This window comes from Pinus tabuliformis, chromosome 4_2 (assembly GCF_031772625.1).
Source record: "Pinus tabuliformis cultivar Carrire ecotype Pingquan chromosome 4_2, CPIR1, whole genome shotgun sequence".
In the NCBI taxonomy this organism is placed as follows: Eukaryota; Viridiplantae; Streptophyta; class Pinopsida; order Pinales; family Pinaceae; genus Pinus; species Pinus tabuliformis.
The window spans coordinates 660,223,395-660,247,133 of NC_142304.1; the positions used below are offsets into that span (position 1 = coordinate 660,223,395).

At 42.2% G+C, this 23,739-nt stretch overlaps 1 protein-coding gene and 1 pseudogene across 1 annotated transcript in view; both read left to right on the plus strand.

The window, feature by feature from the left end:
• LOC149171137 (uncharacterized) overlaps nt 1–4,528 on the plus strand; it is a 38,428-nt pseudogene extending 33,900 nt beyond the window's left edge.
• LOC149171135 (uncharacterized) overlaps nt 1–23,739 on the plus strand; it is a 207,739-nt gene that overhangs the window by 104,107 nt on the left and 79,893 nt on the right. The window lies entirely within an intron of this gene.

Below are 23,739 nucleotides of genomic sequence, written 5' to 3' on the forward strand. Positions count from 1 at the left end.
ATTAACATATTTCTTCATTCTGGAATAGTGACGAGAATAAAATCAAACGATGCTGATAATAAGCCCGAGCATGAAAGACAAAGTGCAACAAAAGTGGAAGCAAAAGGGAAAGCATGGACATGGCTATATCCTTCTAAACAGAATGAAAGTCCTAAAGATGAAACCATATCTTGTGAGAATGGTGCTGATAAAAAACAACCAAATCTCAGGGAACATAATGGTTGCCTCAAGGAAAAGGACAACCTTTCTGATAACCCCGCCATTCAAATTTTTGAGATTCAAAATACTGAAGGAAAGATTGAAGGTATCATCCTTTGTAGGGAGGAGGGTGAAGATAGAAGTACTGCCTCTGATAGCGTGATGGCAAGGTTTAAAAATGAACTCAACTAAATACCAAAGGCACGTTCCAATGTTTGGTCATGGCTATACAAGAAGCATGAGTACGGTATTCAAGCATTTGCTTCCAATCATTTAGTTGTTACAAACGCTACTTGTGGAAAAGACATAGGATAGCGAGTATGGATTGGTTGATCCCACTGCGATTCAGTCGAAGAAAAAGGGGCTGACACCATAAAGTGCAAAGAGGAAGATCATGATGCCATCATATCTTAAGGGCAACAAGAGAAGGATCCAGGGCCCGAATCTCTTTCCCAAAGCGTTTCCTCTTGCAGCTATAAAGGCTGTAGAAAGACTTTTAACGATACTTTGAGAAAGCATTCACATGTACACAAAAAGGGACAACATATTTGTCATTATGAAGGTAGTCCTAGGAAATTTCTAGATAGCTCCAAGTGGAATAGACATTTTCTCATCCATACGAGAGAAAAACATTTTATGTGTTCACATGAAGTTTCTAGTAATGAAATTTCTCTGTATTTTATCTTGCGTACACATGTAAACACATTCACCAGAGAATTAACATATTTCTTCATTCTGGAATAGTGGCAAGAGAAACAAATCAAACGATGCTAATAATAAGCCCGAGCGTGAATGACAAAGTGCAAGAAAAGTGGAAGCAAAAGGGAAAGCATGGACATGGCTGTATCCCTCAAAACAAAATGAAAGGCCTAAAGATGAAACCATATCTCGTGAGAATGGTGTTGATAGAAAACAACCAAATTTCAGGGAATGTAATGGTTGTCTCAAGGAAAAGGACACCCTTTCTGATAACCCAGCCATTCAAATTTCAGAGATGCAAAATACTGAAGGAAAGATTGAAGGTATCCTTTGGAGGGAGGAGGGTGAAGATAGAAGTATTGCTTCTGATAGCATGATGGCAGGGTTTCATCTTGAACTCAAATAAAAAACAAAGGTACGTCAATGTTTGGTCATGGCTATACAAGAAGCATGAGTATGGTATTCAAGCATCTACGTCCAATCATTTAGTAGTTTCAAAAGCTACTTGTGGAAAAGACATAGGATAGCAAGTATGGATTGGTTGATCCCACCGCGATTCAGTGGAAGGAAAAAGGGATGACACCATAAAGCGCAAAGAGGAAGATCATGATGTTATCATATATTTAGGGCAACAAGAGAAGGAGCCAGGGCCCGAATCTCTTTCCCAAAGCATTTCCTCTTGCAGCTATAAAGGCTGTAAAAAGACTTTTACCAATGCTTTTAGAAATCATTCACATGTACACAAAAAGGGACTACATATTTGTCATTATGAAGGCTGTCACAGGAAATTTTTAGATAGCTCCAAGTTGAAGAGACATTTTCTCATCCATACGAGAGAAAAACATTTTATGTGTTCACATGAAGTTTGTGGTAATGCAATTTCTCTAGATTCTAACTTGCGTACACATATGTAGGCACATTCACTAGAGAAATGACATATTTCTTCATTCTCGAATAGTGGCAAGAGAAACAAAGCAAATGATGCTAATAATAAGCCCGAGCATGAAAGAAAAAGTGCAAGAAAAGTGGAAGCAAAAGGGAAAGCATGGACATGGCTGTATCCCTCTAAATAGAATGAAATTCCTAAATATGAAACCATATCTCGTGAGAATGGTGCTGATAAAAAACAACCAAATCTCAGGGAACATAATGGTTGTCTCAAGGAAAAGGATACCCTTTCTGATAACCCCGCCATTCAAATTTCAGAGATGCAAAATACTGAAGGAAAGATTGAAGGTATCCTTTACAGGGAGGAGGGTGAAGATAGAAGTACCACCTCTGATAGCGTGATGGCAAGGTTTCATCTTGAACTCAACTAAAAAACAAAGGCACGTTCCAATGTTTGGTCATGGCTATACAAGAAGCATGAGTACGGTATTCAAGCATCTACGTTTGATCATTTAGCAGTTACAAACGCTACTTGTGGAAAAGACATAGGATAGCAAGTATGGATTGGTTGATCTCACTGCGATTCAGTTGAAGGAAAAAGGGCTGACACCATAAAGCGCAAAGAGGAAGATCATGATGTTATCATATCTTTAGGGCAACAAGAGAAGGAGCCAGGGCCCGAATCTCTTTCCCAAAGCGTTTCCTCTTGCATCTATAAAGGTTGTAGAAAGACTTTTACTGATGCTTTGATAAAGCATTCATGTGTACACAAAAAGGGACTACATATTTGTCATTATGAAGGCTGTCACAGGAAATTTCTAGATAGCTCCATATTGAAGAGACATTTTCTCATCCATACGAGAGAAAAACATTTTATGTGTTCACATGAAGTTTGTGGTAATGCAGTTTCTCTGTATTTTAACTTGCGTACACATATGTAAACACATTCACTAGAGAATTAACATATTTCTTCATTCGAAGGGTGTGGAAAAAGATATGTAGTTGAATGCAAGTTAAAAGTCCACACTAAGTCCAAACATGAGAGGAATTTGGCCAATACATTGAAGCTTCCCCCTCAGACAGACGGGTTCGTAAACTTCTTCAGGGTGTCAAAACTTCTGATCAGTGAATATTTGCAATGTAAGGAAACGGTTGGCCTTCGTTTTAAAAAGACAACAAGCAATGGTAGTATCATGAATGTGCAGGAAGGATGGGTTTCACCTGGTGTTTTACCTATAAAATGTTTGACATAGCTTCGAAAGACAAGCCTCAATTTACCCTTCATTAGTTGGGTAAATGATTACTTAATGACTCTTGAAGATGGTTGGGATGGCAACATTTGCAACAAATATCTTTCAAAGGTGTTTAAGGACCTTCAGATTGGTATAAATACACCAGGAGATCAAAGAGACATTGAGAGTCACCCTTACAGGGTCATCTCTGTTAGTCTCTATATCTAGTGTGCGGCCAATGATGTGGCAGATCCTATTATTTTAACATCGAAAAAGTGTTGCAGAACGTCAGGGTTTAGAAGGGCTTTGTCCTTCTAAGATTCCTTACCAGGACCCGATTCAAATAATGGTGCAAATACATAGTCACTGGGAGAGAAAACACACTCCAATGGATCTTTTATTACCGTAATACTTATTAACAAATCAATTAATCAAGTGAAAAAGGAGAGTGATTTGAGGATTTTATTCTTCTTGCATAATTCTTTCTTCTTGGGTTCCTTTGGCTCATAAGGTGAAGAGCTTATGCGGTAGCAAGGCATCATCAGAGCAACATACTTGTGAGGATGACATGCATTATGGTAGCTTGTGTGAAGTGGATATTTTTAATTACAACAAGCATTGTTGATGGTTGACAAAAAGCCTTGTACTTGTGCACTACTTTCTTGATTAGAGTCACTTTCATGCAAAGATTATGTCTAAGTTGGGTAGTAGTTTTTCTCTTGGACCATTTGCTGTGGTATTACGTTCTTGCACTATTTTGGCTATGGTTGCTACACTTCCTCTTGGACAACTTTCCTTAATTCACATTTTGCTCATAAAAAGGGGTGTCAACATGTATGATTATATTACAGCAATGAGGGAGCAATAGTAGCAAAATATGGATGAAGGAACACAAAATCCTCAAATGTCACATGCAAGCTCCGTCTCAACATTTAGTGGTTCAAGCTCAATTAATGCATTGCAACATGGCTCGTGGTGCAATCCATCACAGTTTTTAGTCGAGGGTCAACATGCTGTATTGCCACCAGATAATATCAAGTCTTCTATCAAGAAAGGTAATGGAAGTATAAAGAGGATACCTAGTGAATGGATGGTACAAGGGAATAAGAGGCCAGTGAAAACTAAGTCCTTAGGCCCTTGCTCATATGAATGCTGAAGAGGTTTCAAGGGTAGCGAGAAAAAGGTCCAAAGTTCTGGGTCCCATATCCAAACAAGATGGTATGATAGTGATAGAAACAGACAATAGCCTGGAAAGCAGCGGTAGAGATCGAAGCACAAAAATAAAGTATTTAGCTGACAATAAGAGGCGAATTTACAATCGTGGTAGGACACAATCTTCCATTAACCATTTATCTTTTGCAAGGTCTTTAAAGTCAACTAAAGTTTCTTCTGAATCTATGAATAAGTCAAATTTCAATGTCAATGACAATCTTATGGATATCAACCAGCCAATTATGGAGGGCTCTGTTGGATTGGTTCCTCTACAGTTCGAGGCACGTTGTGCACTTTAGCAGCAGGAAATCCATATGATCCAAGATAGGACTTTGACTTCTCTCATTCCATCATCTTCTCCTTATAGTCCACATTCAAAATCATCTAGTTTCATTAAAGGTAGCCTTGGGAAAGTGAACACAAGAAAGTAGACTATGCTTGGAGATTTACAATACATGCCAAAGAGTGTTTTTCGGTGGGTCCTATTACCCACCACCTATGGATAATGTATATAGGTGGAAATTTTTCTCTTAGATGGTCCTCAATCGGCAGCCAACAACCCCTTGCAACTACCATATAGATCGATGTGCTATTATCTATGCCACCTGAGCCAACCATGTGGTCCCTTGCCCACTTGTTATGATTGTATGTTTGAAGGTGGGCCTCCCGACCTCGAAGGTATGGCTTTTCATTGGTATAGTTGAGTAATTTTCCTTACTTGTCATGGGCACTTTTGGGCATGGATTAGTGGGGGGATTTGGTGGAAAGAGTGAGCTAGGTTTGTACTCTTGTCTCCACTGCTCGATTTTGTGGTTAGCCTTGTATCCTAGTCCCACGAGATCTCCTTTGCTGACCATTAGCTCTAGGGTTGGCACTACATGGGAAACCACAATTTTGGTTACGTGGTCCCGTTTTCTGACCCCATATACATCACTCCCTTCCACTCATTTTAGCTCCATTCATCTCTTTTCCTATTTGGGTCTGCATGTGTTCACTAGGTCCACATAGGGTTAGCCTCCCCCTCCCCTTGTCCACACCTCGGGTTGGGCTTGGAACGATGCCTAAAGGTTGATGTAGCTAAAAAGAAAGAAAAAGCATAGTTTGGCACTCTCAAAAAGAAATGTACCACAAAATGCAAAGATGGTAGGGACATACAAATTTAGCACGTGGGTAAAAACCAAACATGAACTCTACCCTTTCCATGGCCATCACCCTGATTCCTATGGGCCTTAGATGAGCCCCTCCATCATTAAGGAATGTGAAATTTTCTAAATAGAAATCCTATTGCAGTGATTAATATTATTTCTTCTACTTATTACCTCAGAAATAAGTTATCTACTGTATTCTTATGGCAAATATTGAAACATATTCTACTACAACCTTCACAATTAAAACATTGTAGGAAGTAAATGTAAGTAAAATGCCGGCACACATACAATCACAATGACAGTTATTTTTGGACAATTGTCCCCGAAAAAACCCAATGCAGGAAAACTGGTGCAGCAGATGAGGGTTTTATTATTCTTCAGCAAAAATCATCATGTACAAATTACACCCAACAATATAGAACAAGGCTTTCTGAGAAAAATTTATAGACGTTCCTGAACAAGTATTTGACTCGAGAGAGAAGTTCCTCCACCCTCTACGTCTCTCTGGCTTGCCCAGTGTCACTTTCTTTGGCCTCTGGACTGGCTTGCACAATGCCTGCGTCACTTAAGCCAGCGCTTCCTCTCCCAGTATCAATCTGCTCAGCAATGTCCCTTCTATTGATTTGCTTCTTCGTCCCTGTCTCCCTGACTGATGATGAAACCTCTCTATTTCTCCTGCACTCGCAACTCTTCCTTTGAATCGATTTTCTTTTTCCGAACTTCGACTAGTGAGAAAATCGATTTTACTTGGGCAATCGAGTATCTGCCTGGTGTATTTTTGTTAAAATTGGCAACTAGGCCCAAACTCCATGTGGGTCATCTTATTTATGGCAGCTGATATTTTTCTTGGATCCCTCTCATCGAGAGGTATAGGATTGATATAAAGATCATCCAATTCCGATAAGTGTTCATGGAGTTATGAATTTATTCGTGTTAATAGACAATTCGTCAATGTCAGCCAACAACCAAATAAACCCCACATGTGCTCAACGTTTTAGTATAAAAGGAGATGACTTGAGAGTCATTTTACACACGCACACTTCACTCTTGATTTTTCTCCACTTGTTCTGGGTTTTAGTGGAAGAGAAATCTAAGAGAGGAAGCCCTAAAACGTAGAAGGTAAAGAAGCCCTAGTATGAAGCCCTAGACACAGTCTCTACAAGCCCTAACACAGTGCTAAGGAGGATGCCCTAACGTAGTCCTAAGAAGGAGGATCTATGCAACTATGGAGGAGGTCTTAGCAGCCCTAGTCGCAGTCCTAGCAAGTCCTAGTGTAAAGTTTTGTAGATGTTCTATGCTAAGAGCAATTTCACTTTTCTCACAGTAATCATACAAGTAGATAAGCAAAATGCAGATAGAACATATAAGCAGATCTTACAGAAGACAAATTAGAAACAAGAAAAATGTATGTGTTTGTTTCGGCGGTCAACAGGATGCTTCAACCAGCAAAGTCTCCTTTGGTCAGCCAGCCCAGCATGTGTCACAACAACCCTCCAACCAGTAGATGAGTCAACCCAAGTCAGTTCTACAAAAGTCAACGCTGTCCCGAAAAGTCAACGCAGGGGCAGCAAGCTAAAAGTCAATGCAGCAGCAAAACGGTCAACCCTTTGACCTCGATTTTTGTGCCAGGTAGTATGGCCTTCAAAAATCGAACCTCCCACAAATTTTCAGCTTGTTTGGACCAAGCGTTGACCAAAGTCAATGCTGGTCAAACTTCTGCGAAACCCTAGCAGCAGAAACCCTAGCAGCAGAAAAATCCTCTTCGTCCTTCCCACGTGTGGCTGAAATTCGTCCTCCAGGTAGCTCGTACTTTTTAGGATGAGAGAGGAAGATGTGAGTTATGTTTGTGTTCAAATTCTCTCCAACTTTTCCTGTATATATATATCCATCAATGAGGGTGTGTGACACATCTGTTGGGCATGTGAGCCTACATTACAAAACTGGCTGACCTTTGCACATATAATTTATTAAGAATAATAAATTCAAAATATAAGTTCTGCTCATCGGATTAAGACTATTTTTATATGGATTTTACACCTCTCAGAAAGAGGAATCCAACAAAAATATTAGCCTCTTAATCTGAGCATCAGAACATGGAGTTTGGACCTAGTTGTCCAAATTTAACACCTAGCCTATGACAACTCTACGCATCCATTTGTGGAGGAAGAGAGCTCGTTGAAGGAGGATAATTCCCTGTGGTAGCCGCAACAAGAAGAGGCAGGGACAATGTGTAAAACGAGGACTGTTTTGGGTCTATTCGAAGGGTCCGAAGTGGTGGAGAAGGGGCCGAGTTCCCTTGCTGGAAGAACCGCAACCATAGGACAGTTTTGAGGGAGCTTTGGAGGGGTGCAGATCCATGGAAAGGTAGCCGTAACCCTACACAATCTTGCTGTAGGGTGTCGCAGTAAATTACAGGCAGGCCGAAGGGTAGACAAGGGCTAGGGCAGCCCAGAATTGAAGAAACCACCCTCGGCCCCTCAAAGAAGGGCAACCGCATTTCTTGGGAGTGTTTTTGGGCACAAAAAGAAGGCTGGTTAAGGATTGTTGTGTGCCCTAACCAAACCTAGTTTGCTGCAACCAAACATACCTCAAAACTGTGAGCTAGTACATGCTTATTGGAGCAGCGTTTGTATGGTGTGTTGGCAGCTAGATACATGGGACAAAAAGGTCACTTGGTGGAGCATAGCAAATAGGAAAACAAGCAATGACATGGTATAACAAAGGCTACAATGGGACAACAACAAGCATGGTGCTGCAAACTCATTAGGACATCAACAAGGTACAATATGCCAAATAGGACAGCTAGGCAAGTGTGCTTAGTACACCATGGTAAATGGGACAGCTAGGCAAGTGTACTTAGTACAACATGGTAAATGGGACAACTAGGCAAGTGTGCTTAGTACAACATGGTAAATGGGACAGCTAGGCAATGGTGCTTGGTGCAGCAAGCAAATGGGACAACAATGCTATGATGTTTGTTGGAGCATAGCAAATGGGACAACAGTATGCCAAACATGGAATGGAAATGTCATTAACAGTGGAACAACAAAAATGGCACATGGAACAATTGTGGTAGCATGGTGCAACAATGGCACATGGGACAACAGCGATAGCATAAGGTGTAGCAGTATGATGTGTGCAGCATGGTCATGAGATCGAGCATAGTGATGATGGGTGTAGCACGGTGAGGTGCAACATGATGACGAGATGCAGCACAATGATAGGTGAAGGAGTCACCTTGGAGAATCAGTTGAAGCAGCATGTCTTCAACTGAGTTCAGCCATCTCATGTATCATCTTCTTAGAGATGATCTATGCTCTTGTTTAGATAAGTCAAAGTGTTGACTTCTGTTGTATATGTACTCTCTCTCTCTCTCTACTGAACTATTGAAGAACATATAAGAAGAATTGATCAAGGGTTTCCCCACATTGGGGTTTGTCCCTGGCTTGCGCCACTGCTTGTGTCCTCTTATCTTGGCTTGTCTTCTGTGATCTATGTTTATGTTCTATTTACAATTTACTTTAATGCTGATGTGATTGCTAATCTAGAAAAGATATTGAGCTAACTGTGAAAATTGAAATAAATTGCTGTAAGCATAGAACATACCTAAAATTAACAATTTTCTAAATGACCCTCAAGCCCCTTTTTATATTCCCATTTGATAACCAATGACCTAGATTAAATGTTAATCAAAGGTTCAGATCGTTTTTGCTTGATCCGTGTCTTTTTCTAGAAGTTTCACCCTTGATTAGATTAATACCCATTAATATTTTAATTTTCCTAAGTTTAGACTTAGGAACTCCATTAAAAATATTAATTATTTTAATAAAATCACTTCTGGGTGGAATTTTCCAAAACACTGTTTAGGTTCTTTGGAATACATGTGATCTGAATTTAAACAGGAACGCCACAAATTACAGATATAACCATAAATACAGAGATGCAGCAGAAATAACACTTCCTTTGATTAATATCAAATAATGAAATATGCTTACAAACAGTATGGAAATGAGACTAGCTCAATGATGGTAGCTTATCTCTGAGAATAGATGTGGTGGCTACATGCCTCTCAACTGCGTTACAATGAGGCTCAAGGGCCTTTTTATTATTGAACAATAAGAGCAAACCCTAAACAACCAAAACCCTAACCCGAGGAGATGTAACACCAAGAGTTTATGGGCCTTGTTGGGGTTACTTGGGCAACCAACTTCCCAGGGTTGTGACTTGGTGATACTATCTCCGTTTGACGCGCATGATATCTTGTTGGAAAGATCTCTCCGAGGACTACGACGAAAAAAATAGGTTAACAAAAATCGTTGGCAGTAGATTGCCAAAAAAACGTCATTTAGGGCTTCAAAACGGCTCCGGAAGTTTAGGACCCGAAAAACTCCCAAAAATAGTAAACTGTGCTACAATTAAGGAAATTGAAAAACTAAAAGAAATAATGGTGGGGGTCCAAGTGGAATTGGCAAGTGGCCGCCAATATCCACCTGGATCATTCCTCCCCCCTTAGGAAGCAATGGTCCCCATTGCGTTGAGTGCCTCCATGAGATGGGGAAACTTCTGTTGAACTTGGTCCCTGGTGAGCTGTTTTGCAATCTCTGATGTGTCCAGTAATGGTGGGAAGCATGGTTGAGGGCAGTCCACATTGAACACTCGGTGCAAGCCAAGGAATGGGGGAATGCTGTGCTCCAAAGCATTGTTTCCCACATCTTTGTTAATGGTGTAAGGACCATATTGGAGTGGTCTGAGCTTTCGATGGGCTCTGGTAAGGCATTCTTTCTGCAAATGCAACCAAACTTTGTCGCCCACCTGAAACTTGTGTGACACCTGATGTTGATCATGTCATTGCTTGTACTTGGCATTTTCCAAAATGGAGCGGCAATATATCGACCCATTGGGTAGAGGTGCTCTGGGAGTCAGATCGAACGAATTCTTGACCTGACAGTGTAACGGTACCCTTGTCGGTGAGGAGAAGATGTCCTTGTATCCTTTCATGATCGTATCCACCTGCTTCTGTTGCGTGGAGGAACCCTTCCCGGGGGCCATGGATGTGGCTACGATCTTCCCTTTACTTTGAGAGCGAACCAAAAAGAAAATAAATTTCCTAGTCTGGGAGATGATCTTACTGGCTTTCTTAGCAGAGATGAAAGAAGTGGCGGTAGGCGAGGCTACTTCCGGTATCTTGTATAATGTATTACCCAAAGAAATAATAGCAACGTGAGGCCTTGACTCATACACAGCATGTCGCTTCCACAAGTATGGTTGGCCTAATAATACATCACAAACATCAAGAGGCACAACATCACACAATACCTCATCTGTGAAGGGCTTGATGGTGTAGGGAAGGCGACTCTGCTGGTAGACTCGGAGATCTCGTCCTTGGTGAAGCCACCTGATGCTGTACAGTTGCGGGTGTGGTATGGTCGGTAGTCCCAACCGCTTCATGACCTCTGCTGAAATGAGGTTCTTTTGGCTCCCACTGTCAACAATGAATTGCAGCGGCGAACCCTTCACCCACATTTGTGAGTGGAAAAAGATGCTCCCCCTCCTCTGGATCTTCGAGCTCATTCTTCTGGATCTTAGCGGTGGCAACAATGGCGCTGAGCTCCGCACCAATGATCTGCTTCCCTTTGTCATTCCTCTTATCGGGTTCTGAATCAGGGTCGGAACATGCTTCTGATTCTAAAGCCTTCAATTCGGCCACCAACAACTGCTTGGACCGACACTCACTTGTGCTGTGAGTGGGGTTCTTGTGGAACTCACACCACTTTCCTGTGTCCTTCTTTGACTTCGTGGTGTTGTTCTTTTCTTGCGGCTTTGATGGGTTCTCTTGGGTCACCCCGTCTTGGCTTTGTCCTTGGTTCTGCAGTTTGGGGAAGCCTTTACCTTGCTTCGGATTTGCGGATCCAAGGTCTCGCTTCTTTTGTTTAAACTTCTGCTCGATCTTGATAGCGTATCAGTACCCCGTGCTGAGCGAGGAGATGTCCAGGAACTCCATCTCGTCCTGGATGTACCTGTGTAGGCAGTCGTGATATTTGAGTACCAAATGCCGCTCAGAATCCTTAATACCCAACTTTGTGCGAGGGTATGAAAAATATTGGTAAGCTTCGGCACGTCTTCGTCCCTTCCCTGCTGCAGCGTGTTCCACTTTATGTATTTATCCTCATAGCTTCCGATAGGGTAGTACTGCTCCTTGATGGCATCCCGAAATGAATTCCAAGTGGGTGTGACTGAAAACAGTGAGGCCGTCCTTTCATCCTTCTGCTCGCAGTAGGTTTCCCACTAGTCCTTGACATGGGGGGCGGCTTTGAGAAGAGCGAAAGTAATCTTTTCCCGGCTGGAAAAATCATGATCAGAAAAATACCCTTCTAGCAAATTTAACCATTTATCTACGACATCTACATCTATCAGACCCTCGAATATGGGGATTTCAAAGTTAGCTTGTACGTTAAGGGTGTGGCGTTTTCAGAGTAGCTATTAGATGTGTTGCCCTTGGGTAGCCACTGAAGGATTTGGGCAAAGTTGTCCATCATCGCGTTCCTTTGTTGCTCGAGGGCTTCTTCGAGCAAGATTTTGATAGGATCTCTTGCCCCCTCGTCTTTCTTTTCATCTGCCATGGGAGGTCGTAGAGATTTGCGAGGCTGGGCTTGCAAAGGTTCGACCAGTTCAAGCCCTAACTCCTTATATCTCGACCTCATTGGGAACATGCAAAGAAAAACAGAGAAAGAGTAGACCGCTCTGATACCACTAATCCGAATTTAAACAGGAATGCAACAAATTACAGATATAACCATAAATACAGAGATGCAACAGAAATAACACTTCCTTTGATTAATATCAAATAATGAAATATGCTTACAAATAGTATGGAAATGAGACTAGCTCGGCGATGGTAGCTTATCTCTGAGAATAGATGTGGTGGCTACATGCCTCTCAACTGCGTACAATGAGGCTCAAGGGCCTTTTTGTTATTGAATAATAAGAGCAAACCCTAAACAACCAAAACCCTAACCTGAGGAGATGTAACACCAAGAGTTTATGGGCCCCGTTAGGGTTAGTTGGGCAGTCAACTTCCCAGGGTCGTGACTTGGTCATATTATCTCCATTTGATGCGCATGATATCCTGTTGGAAAGATCTCTCCGAGGACTACGACAAAAAAATGACTTGCTAGAAGTTGCTGGCATTAGATTCCCAAAAAAACGTCGTTTATTGCCTCAAAATGGCTTCGGAAGTTTAGGACCCGAAAAACTGCTAAAAATAGTAAACTTTGGTACAATTAACGAATCTGAAAAACTGAAAGAAACAATGGTGGGGGTCCAAGTGGAATTGGTGGGTGGCCACCAATATCCACCTGGATCAACATGTGCCCAAGCCTCCCTGCAAAATTTGAGGCTTAGAGCACATCCGATGCTATCCCAAATCAACACTCCCTCTTAGCGAGGAATGTGCTCTAGCAATATACTACTGCTGCATACTGCTCTGACTCTAAAGTATCGTCCTCTGCGCTGCTGATGTCTGACATGTTGTCCACCAACTACTGCGTTGTTGCTGCAACTGTACTGCTGCCTTTGACACTGCCACTGTCAATGCTACATCTATACTACAACTCCCTTTTGAATTTCCGCATCTGTGTTGCTGTTGGCATTGCCACTGCTAACCGTCCTGCATTGCAAACTGTTGCTACTACTGAAACAGATTTTCAACCATGCCCAACTGCTCTCTGAAATGAGTAAACTTAGCTCTTCCATGAGCCTTCTTTGAGTATATCGGCCCCCTGCTCTCTTGTGGGAACATACTGTAGTTGTACTTCCCCACGCTGAACACAGTCTCTGATAAAGTGACAACGGATATCTATATGTTTTGACTAATCATGAAATACTGGATTCTTAGAGAGTTTGATGCAATTCTGATTATTGCAGTAAACCTTCGTCGCTTCCATCCTTTTTCTGAATAGGCTCACAAGCAATTTTCTGAGCCATATGGCTTCGAATGTCGCTGTGCAGGCATCCTTATATTCTGCTTCTGTTGAACTCAGTGCTACCAATTTTTTCTTCTTGCCGCACATGATATCATCCTTGATCCAACACTGAAGCAGTACCCTAAGGTACTTTTTTGGTCTATTGAATTACCTGCCCAATCTGCATTGGTGAACGCATTCAAGCTGATATCCTCCCCTCTAGAATACTTCAACCCATATTCGACTGTTCCACCCACATACCTAAGTATGTGTCTTGCTACTGCCCAATGCACCTTTTTTGGTTCCACCATGAACTGACTAAGAGTGTTGACAACAAAACAAATGTCTGGCCTAGTGTTGACCAAATACATAAGCAACCCAATGAGCTGTCTGTACAAGTTGGGATCTACTTCTTTGTCCTCTGATGCATCTATTTTATTCTAGTTGGTGATCATGGAAGTAACCATGGGTCGACAATCCTGCATTCTGAATCTCCTCAAAATCTTTGTAGCATACCTTCCTTGTTCAAGGAAGATCTCCCCATTTTTCTGCCAAATTTCCAACCCCAGAAAATAATGCAACAATCACAAGTCCATGTCAAATTCGGCTTCAAGATTTTTCTTGCAGTCCTGGATGAGCCTAGATGACCCAATTAGGAACAGGTCATCTACATACAGTACCAGAATAAGTGGCTCATCCTGTACCAGTAAGTAGTAGAGATTGGGATCAACATCACTCTTGACAAATGCCAACTGCTGCAAGTAACTATCAATTCAACCATACCATGCTCTAGGTGCTTGCTTGAGCACGTACAGGGCTTTCTTTAACCTGCAAACATGAGATTTCTTCTCATGAGTTTCGAAGCCTTCTTGTTGTTCTATATACACATCTTCTTCTATCACTCCGTTCAAGAATGTTGTCTTGACACCCACTTGGTGAATCTATCATCCCATTTGAGCCGTTAGGGATATGACAGATTTGATAGAGGTGTATGGAGAAACTGGGGGGAAGGTCTCTTCATAGTCTATTCCTTATTTTTGAGCTTACCCCTTTGCTACGAACCTTGCCTTGTACTTCTCTATGCTGCCGTCTACAACATACTTGATTGTGTAGATCCATCTTGATCCTACAACTGATCTATTTTCTGGTCTAGGTACTACTTTCCAAACATCATTCGTCATGATGGAGTTGTACTCTTCCACCATGGCATCCACCCATACTTGGTGTTGAACAACTTCTTGAAAGCTAGAGAGTTCTTCAGCCTGAGCTACTAATGCTTGGTATCTATATGGTTGTCTACGCTGCCTCTTCTCGGATCTAGGAGCTCCAACAAACTCCTCTGCGTCCCTCAGTATCTGCTGCACTTCTCTTCTCGTTCTACCACTGGTGGTGGGAGGCTCAACCAACTCTTCGTCCTGATCTCGTTGTTCTGTCCATTGAGAAGCATTTGCATTTCCTCCCTTTGAGGAGATACTGGTGCTGGTCACTGTACTTGACCCAAGTGTATCCTCTCTTGCTTGTCCTTCTCGCTGCTATTGGACTAATGGAACATCTCCTAACTGATCTTTTGCAGGCATTTCACGAGATTTCCTGAAAGCCCTATCTTCCATGAACTTTGCATCCTGTCTTACTATAATTTTCTTACTGCTAGGAATATAGATTCTATATATGCCTTTGAGGTCTTGTTGTATCCTACGAGATACCCCTCCTCTGTAGTATGATCCAGTTTGCTGCGCTTCTCGTCTGGAATGTGGCAATAAGCCACAGTTCCTAATATCTTGAGATGACTGACTTTCGAATTCTTCCCTGTGAACACTCCTTCAGGCATTCTCTTCCCCAATGCTCTACGAGGAGTTCTATTCTAGATATATACTGCCGTGTTGCAAGCTTCTGCCCATAGATACTTAGGTAGATCCTGATCATACAACATGGATTTGGCTGCCCCAACAATAGTTCGGTTCTTCCGTTTTGCCACTCCATTCTGCTCTAGATTATATGGTGTTGTCCACTCTCTTTTGATGCCCTCCTTTGCACATAAATCTATGAAAACTTTGTCTATATATTCTCCACCATTATCTGAACGCAATACCTTTGTCTTTTTCCTTGTCACATTTTCAACAAGAGCCTTAAACTCTTGGAAATGATCAAAGACCTCATCCTTGGTCTTTAAGAAATAGATCCAGTTTTTTCTAGAGTGATTGTCGATAAAAGTGAAAAAGTATTCGCCACCACTAAGAGCCCTTTTGTACATAGGACCACAGATATCTGAGTGTATTAATCCTAATACATCCTTTGCTCTATTGTTACTTCTAGAAAAAGCTGCTTTAGCGTACTTTCCTAGCACACATCCTTTGCACAAGTCATCATGTTCACTACTTAGGACTTGTACCTCTGTAACAGTCTCTCTGAGCATCCTCAGTGCCTCATGGTGTAAGTGCCCCATTCGCCTGTGCCATAATTCTGTTCGCTCCTTCTCACCATTATAGTTGCTGCCTATTAGTGCCATTGGCGATTCAAGTTGCAACCTATACAACTTGTTGCTTCGAACCCCAATTTGATTTTTCTTCTTCCAACTTGTATGCTTAACATATACTTTCTTCTTGATGAAGTATACATCATATCCCTTGTCCTATAATTGGGAAACTGAAATTAAATTCATTCCTAATCCTGGCACATGCAGAACATTGGTGGCTCGAACGTTGATACCTGCTTCCGTCTGAAAAGCTATGGCACCTCTCCCTACTGGAGTACATTTCGTTCTGTTTCCCATAATTATTAGGAAGTCCATTTGTTCTTCTTGATAGCTCGAGAAATGTTCTTGTACTCTAGTCATATGAGCTGAAGCCCCGTTATAAATGTACCAAACATCCGTTGTTGCTGAATAACTAGGTATGCAAATTCTTCATCTAATCTAATAGATAAATCTGAGACACTTTGAGTATCTATATTGTGCCAATTTTTGACGCTAACCTATCCCAACAACTGCTGTAGGAAAAACTGCATCCCACCTAAGATAATCCTCCTTGCTGAATCTTCTGCTTGTTGTCCCTTCTACCACTGATAAATTTCGATTGGAAAAGACTTACCTCTTTGTCGACTCACTCAGAGAGAGTTTTCCCACGAAATCAATCTCCTTGGTTTGAACTGAGCAATCCTCTGGGAGATTCGAATTTCTGCCCTTGAATTCCCTTCTCTTCTCAGCGCTGGATCATCTGGCTTCTCTCTTCTGCTTCCCTGTAGCTTCGATACCATGTGAAAATTTCTAAATAGAAATCCTATTGCAGTGATTAAAATTATTTCTTCTACTTATTACCTCAAAAATAAGTTATCTACTGTATTCTTACGGTAAATATCGAAACATATTCTACTTAGCCTTCACAATTAAAACATTGCAGGAAGTAAATGTATGTAAAATGCTGGCACACATACAATCACAATGACAATTATTTTTGGACAATTATCCCTAGAAAAACCCAATGCAGGAAAACCAGTGCAGCAAATGAGGGTTTTATTATTCTTCAGCAAAAATCATCATGTACAAATTACACCCAGCAGTATAGAACAAGGCTTTCTGAAATTTTTTTACAGATGTTCCTGAACAAGTATCTAACCCGAGAGAGAAGTTCCTCCATCCTTTGCGTATCTTTGGCTTGCCCAACGGCACTTTCTCTGGCCTCTGGACTGGCCTGCGCAATGCTTGCGTCACTTAAGCCAGCGCTGCCTCTCCCAACATCAATCTGCCCAACTCTATCGCTTCTAATGCTCTGCGTCTTTGTCCCTGTCTCCCTGACTGATGCTAAACCCTCTCTGTCTCTCCTCAACTTGCAACTCTCCCTCTGAATTGATTTTCTCTTGCCGAACTTTGACCAGTGAGAAAATTGATTTTACTTGGGCAATTGAGTATCTGCCTAGTGTATTTTCCAAATGACCCTCAGCCCCTTCTTATATCTTCCTGTTGGATAACCAACAGGCTAGATTAAATCTTAATCAAAGGCTCAGATCATTTTTGCTTGATCCATGTATTTTTCTAGAAGTTTCACCTATGATTAGGTTAATACCCATTAATAATTTAATTTTCTTAAGTTAGGAACTCCATTAAAAATATTAATTATTTTAATAAAATCACTTCTGGGTGGAATTTCCCAAAACATTTTTTGGGTTCTTTGGAATACATGTGCCCAATCCTCCCTGCAAAATTTGAGGCTTTAGAGCACATCCGATACTATCCCAAATCAACAAGGAACCCATGATTGACCCAACCTATAGAAGGCGATGAACTGCCCCACCTTAAGAGGGTATCCACTGCTATATACCACACAACATGCTCTCATCCCTTGGAGACCCTGAGCAGTTATGAAGAAAAATCAATCAAAGGAAAAAGGTATATGAAGAAGGGTGGAAAAACAAAGGTCGGGGTAACTTATGTACCATGATTTACTCCCTCCTACACTCATATATCTAGGTGTGGGCTTCCCTTTATTATAGCTACCCTTGTACCATAACATGTGGTCTAGATGATTCCCATGATCCTTACTCCATTTCATCACCTTATCATTTGACACCGACCACTTGATGGATGTACCATGGACATGTCACCCCCTTTAAAGGATGAGACCACCTTAATAGGTTCCTTGGTTAACCCCCTTATTGAGCTTGGAGACACTTGTACATGACAAGGCCCACTATGGAAGGGCATGCCACCATGAAGTGCCCCATTAATTCCATGACTCGTAAGCTCTTTTTTTTTCCCAAGGAAAAATCGTAATCTTTCATTAATTTTGAAAAATTACATATAGTAGATGCTTGACAGCATATGCGTCATTGTCTCTTTGTCAATTTTGTCTCCGAGTTCCATCAGAAACCATTCCTATAATGGCTGGAAAAAGCAAAAACATTCACCACGCAGGGTGATAGCATGAGAAAGTCTAAAATGTATGTTCAACAACCATGAGATCTATAATATATACACCACGCAGGGTGATCTCATATGATAAAACTCTGAAAAAGAAACTATGATGTATATAGTATAAATTATATGTCCATCAAAATTTAAGGTCCATCAATCCGATGATATGCCTGATCTATGTAAGGCCTGTGATAAAATTGGTACTGTGTAGTACCCCTCTGGTCTATTATCATCCACTGACCTCTGGGAAGTAACGTGGCCTCCTTAGAAAGCCTGTCAGCGCAGTCGTTATGCTCCCTGTAAATATGATGACATGTGATGGAGTTAAAATGTGATTTGAAAATGTTCACTTCATCCAAAATATTTCTAAGTGTGTGTGCATGGCAATAAGTGATGTTATTGAACCAGTTTATAATGAATTTGGAGTCTTCGAAAATCTGAAGATTGCTGCAATCATGGCTTAGAGAGAAATGTAATAAATGGCGAAGGGTAATTAGTTCTGCAAAATTGTTTGTTCCTTCCCCAAGTCCCATCTTGACCCTGTAATGATGTTGATCAGAGAGGTACAGAAGAAATCCACCCCCACACCCATGTTCCTGTGCGGCACCGTCGAAGAAAGCCCACGGGATGGAGTGGTCTATAGGCTCGGGTGCAAGTGGTCTGCAGGGTCTCGACTTAGTGAATTCTGGGAGCTCATGATATGTAGATATTATTTTTGCAGTGATAAACTGCCATCTGACAGAACAGTTATCAAAAATCATTATGTTTCGAGCCAACCAAATAGACCAACATATAATTAGTGGCAGGCATATCAGATTGGTTCCCGAGTGCGAGCTGAGCCAGGTGTTCCATGCTTGAATGATGGTGTCCCCTTCCCACTTGCCAGAGTAATGAATTTCTGTTGCGATGGATCTCCAGAGACTGACCATAGTTTCACACTTTAGAAATAAGTGCTCTGTTGATTCGGAAGTTTGCTTGCACAACACACACGAGTGTGGTTCGTAGATAGCTCTGTGTGTTAGAGATTCCCCAGTGGGGACATTATTGCTGAGAACACACCAAAAGAAGAGCTTGGTCCGTGGCGGCGATTTTAGTTTCCAGAGAGCCTGTCACCATTCATGTGTAATCTCAGGTTTTTTGTTATTAATCAGTGCAAGGTAACCAGCCTTTGGGGTGTATGCACCATTTTCCGCTAGACACCACATAATTTCATCCTATCCCTCTTTTATTCTGATGTGAGACTTCGTCAGGGCAGCAGTGTAATTATTCCAAATTTGGTGCCAGTGAGGTGGAATGTTTAACTGATTTGCAGATTTCCATGCCTGTGAAAAAATGGAGGAGTTCACTTGGTCTGCAATATGGGTGATCACACTGATCTCTCTCTGGTTTAAGTGGAGGATTAATTCTCTCGGAAGCTGGAATTGACCACCTCCCCCTGTCCAGGGATCCAGACCAATGCGAACTTTGGTACCATCATTTATCCTCCATGCCAAATGATTGCGGATGATTGGGAGGGAGTGGAGTAGTGCTTTCCAGACCGAGGAGATACCGATCCTTGTCCATTGTGGCAACCTAACCAAGTCCATGATTTGGAGAGGCCATACATATTTGTGATATGAAATAGAGGTCCAAAGGTTCTGTTTGTTGAGGAGTGTCCAACCCATTTTTGCAGCAAGAGCTTTTGCAAAAAGGGTTAAATCTTTGAGTCCCACCCTCCCCATTTTTTGGGCAAGGCAATCTTGTTCCAACTGACCAAGGCAAAAGTTCTCTTTTCTTGATGACCATTCCAAAGATATCTGCTACAAATCTGTTGGATATGGGCAAGTATATTTCTGGGTATCCAAGCTAAAGCTATCCAGAAAACAGGGGTAGCGTCTAGGACTAATTTTATTAGCACTAATCTTCCAGCTCTAGACAAGAAGCGATGACACCAATTTGTAAGCCTCTTTTCCAATTTGATGACCAACCATATCCAGTCTACAATTTTTTGGCTCAGGGGTTTGATCTAGAACCCTAGGTATTTGAATCCATGGTCAAGAGGGCGGATACTATACGGGAAGCGCTGTTGAGCAAAGCTAGATTCATGTATGGATGTGTGGGCCAGGGTAATGGTAGATTTCTCTTGATTGGCCAACATACCTGTAGCTCGGGAGAAAGAGGATGAAATTTTAGCAAAGGATACCGAATCTCGAATGCTACCATCCAGAAAAATAATGACATCATCGACAAATAGGAGGTGTGTGAGGTAGCAATGATCATTGATTTTTAGGCCGAAAAGTCTGCCATTTCGCTTTTCATGTGCTATTAACCGACTGAGACCTTCCATGACAATGAGAAATAAGAGAGGGGATAGCGGGCATCCTTGTCTGAGTCCCCTTTCGGCATGAAAGAAATGGGAGGCAGAGCCGTTGATGAGCACACTGAAGGAGGCAGTTGATATGCATGACATAATCCAGGTGGTGAAGAGATGCGGGAAACCCAGGTGAATAAGGAGCATTTTGATGTATGACCAGCTAACACGGTCGAAAGCTTTTGCCAGGTCTATCTTTAGAATGATTCCTTTAAGCTTTCTAGATATAATAGAGTGTATAGCCTCTTGAGCAGTACCAATGGCTTCATGGATCTGTCGGTCTTCGAGAAAAGCAAACTGCTCAGGTGAAATATGGTGAGATAGGATGGGTCTCATTCGGTTGGCAATGATCTTGGAGATGATTTTGTAGAGACAATTGCAGAGGGAGATAGGGCGAAAGTCATTGAAGGATGATGGAGAATCAGACTTGGGAATAAGGGCAATGAAGGTGGCATTGATGGCATCATACATCTTGCTTGAAGTCCTACACTCCTCCACCACATTGAGTAGGTCTTGTCCCAAGAGTTCATAAAATGCCAAATAAAACTCAATAGTCCACCCATCCAGCCCTGGACTTTTATCTTTTTTGAACCACTTCAGGATCCCCTCAAGCTCTGCAGGTGTAAATGGTGAATTTAGCTCCTTTGCCTCCTCATCATCTACGAACCTAGGGAAATATCCAACCACTTGAATAATATCCGCTAAGATTAGTCTCTCGGGGAGATTTGTAAAGGCTCTGAAAATGTGAGGTACCCAGAAGTGATAGCTTCTTGAAGGTGTCAGCCATGCTTCCATCTGGAAGGGGCATTTTACAGATCGTGTTGGCGACCCTTCTTCCCTTTGCAAAATTTTGAAAGGACTTTGTGTTATCATCTCCCGCTTTGAGCCCTATTGCCCTGCTCTTCAGTCTCCAGGTTTCTTCTTTTTCCTTCAGAATTTTGCCCTTCTATTTCTCAAGCTCAATGAGATGCATTTTTCCAGAGGCAGATGCAAAACCCTTATTGCTGTCATCCATAAGGGCATTCAATTCATTTTCAATCAATGATAGGGTCTGATCATCCCTCAATTTTTCTCCTTGGCCCAGGTGATGGAGAGGTGCTTAAGCTGTGATAGATTGTGGTAGAAGCCCTCAGCCAGGGATCTATGCCTTGATATTGGATGTGCTCTCCAAAAGTCAGTGACCATCTTGATATATGCCGGATCTTGTAACCAGACATGATTGAATTTGAAGGGGGGTTTAGGCTTGGATTCTGGGCCCAGGACCTCCAAGTATATAGGAGAGTGGTCTGAAATGCCCCCTGAACCCACCCATTGTCTATATTTGTATAGCCGTTGCATCAGGGGCACCTTAATCAGGAATCTATTGAGTCTCCTAGCCAGAGATGTATCCCCTACCCTTCTATTTCTCCAAGTGGGTAAGGGCTAATTCATGGGAATGTTCGAGAGGTTGTGCTGCTCCAAGGAGTTCCTAAAGTATCCAGATAGAGGGTCTACTTGTGCTTGGGATCCCCAGGATTCCCCAAATCCCAAGGAGAAATTAAGATCGCCTCCTATGACCAGATTATCAAATGAAGTGATATCCAGGTTGAGGAAATGCTGCCAAAATTCTTCTCTCTGATGACAAGGTCCATACACATTTATAACCCAGATATTCATACCCAAGTCGGCAGAAAAAATATCCATTCCTATGAACCCTAATCCTCCCCAGGCTCCTATAGCCTTAATAGAGTGTGGGTTATATCCAATGGCTAATCCCCCTGATTGGCTCGCAGCGTCAAGGGAGTGGAATATCCATCCAGGTTTTAAAGATGCTAAGGATTGATTGATAAGATCAGCGTCCCCTAGGGTTTCTTGTAGCGTGATGATATCCACAAGCTCAACTTCAAATAACCTACGCAGGGCTAGTTTTTTGGAGGCACTAGCCATGCCTCTGCAATTAAAGGAAAGCCATTTCATGGTGGAACCCTCCCAGGGGTGTTCATAGCTCTAAGAACCCCTTCTAGAGTGGATTGTCTGCGTGAGACTACTTCTGCCCTAGCCTTCTGAATGGCTTTCGTGAGATTGGACTTTCGTCCACGAGATGGTGGAATAGTCGGACCAGGCAAAGTGAGGCCTAGCCCTGAATAGGAGGGAGTAGGGATCTCTAGGAGAGATCGAGATCGAAGGTTGTATGGGTGATTCATGACAGATGGGCGAGGGGATGAAGGGGGAGTAGGAACAGACGGAGATGTGGTGGAAATGGTAGGAGGAGGCGAGGAAAGAGTACATGGAATGGAGGGGGAAATGAACCTTGATGATTTAGTATCCAATGATGCACAACAAGTAAGAGATACAAATGTAACAAATGAGAAAGGGAGGGAGGAGAGAGGAGTACCCACTTTTCTTGCAGCCTCGGTTGTAGCAGCTCGTGCATGAGTCATTGGTGGCGATGGGGTCCTGTGTGGTCCTTCCTCAACCATGGAGGTACCTACCCGATCAGGTACTTGGTGTGCCGAAACTGGTGTGCTTGCCTGGTTGACTACTGCTTTACCCTTAGAGATAGCCGGTGTACTCGGAGGATTCGATGATTTCATAATTAATGGACATTCCTTGAAGATATGCCCTACCTTGTGGCATCTTCTGCAACGAAAAGGGACTCCTTCGTAGTCCAAGATCTGGATCCGAGTGTAATTCCTCCATTTTAATGTAATTTTCTCCTCCAAGCCCTCTCGCATATCCAAGTGTACCAAGATACGGGCCAAGGTTCGATTCTTGGTCTGGACATAGGTCTTATCGTAATTGAGGTAGGTACCAAGCATGTTCCTGATTCGAACAAAAACTTCTTTCAGACCAATACTGGAGAGGAAGACCTGGTAAACGAACCCAAATAGGTCCAACTCCTATTTGCTCCCTTTCCGGGTCAAACAATGGACTCCATCGCTTAAGGAGAACCAGCGCCATCTCAATATGCCAATATTTTGCAAGAACCAGGTCTGTATAGTCCTCCTTGGAAAAATGCAACACGAACCATCCCCTTGGAAGGACCTCCGGCAATTCTTTGCGGGTATTGCCCCAAATATCCTTGACCCATAGGGTTAGTCTATCCAATGAGTATGCCCTTCCATGGATATGCTCAACCAAGACCGAGTTGGCCTTGATCACTACT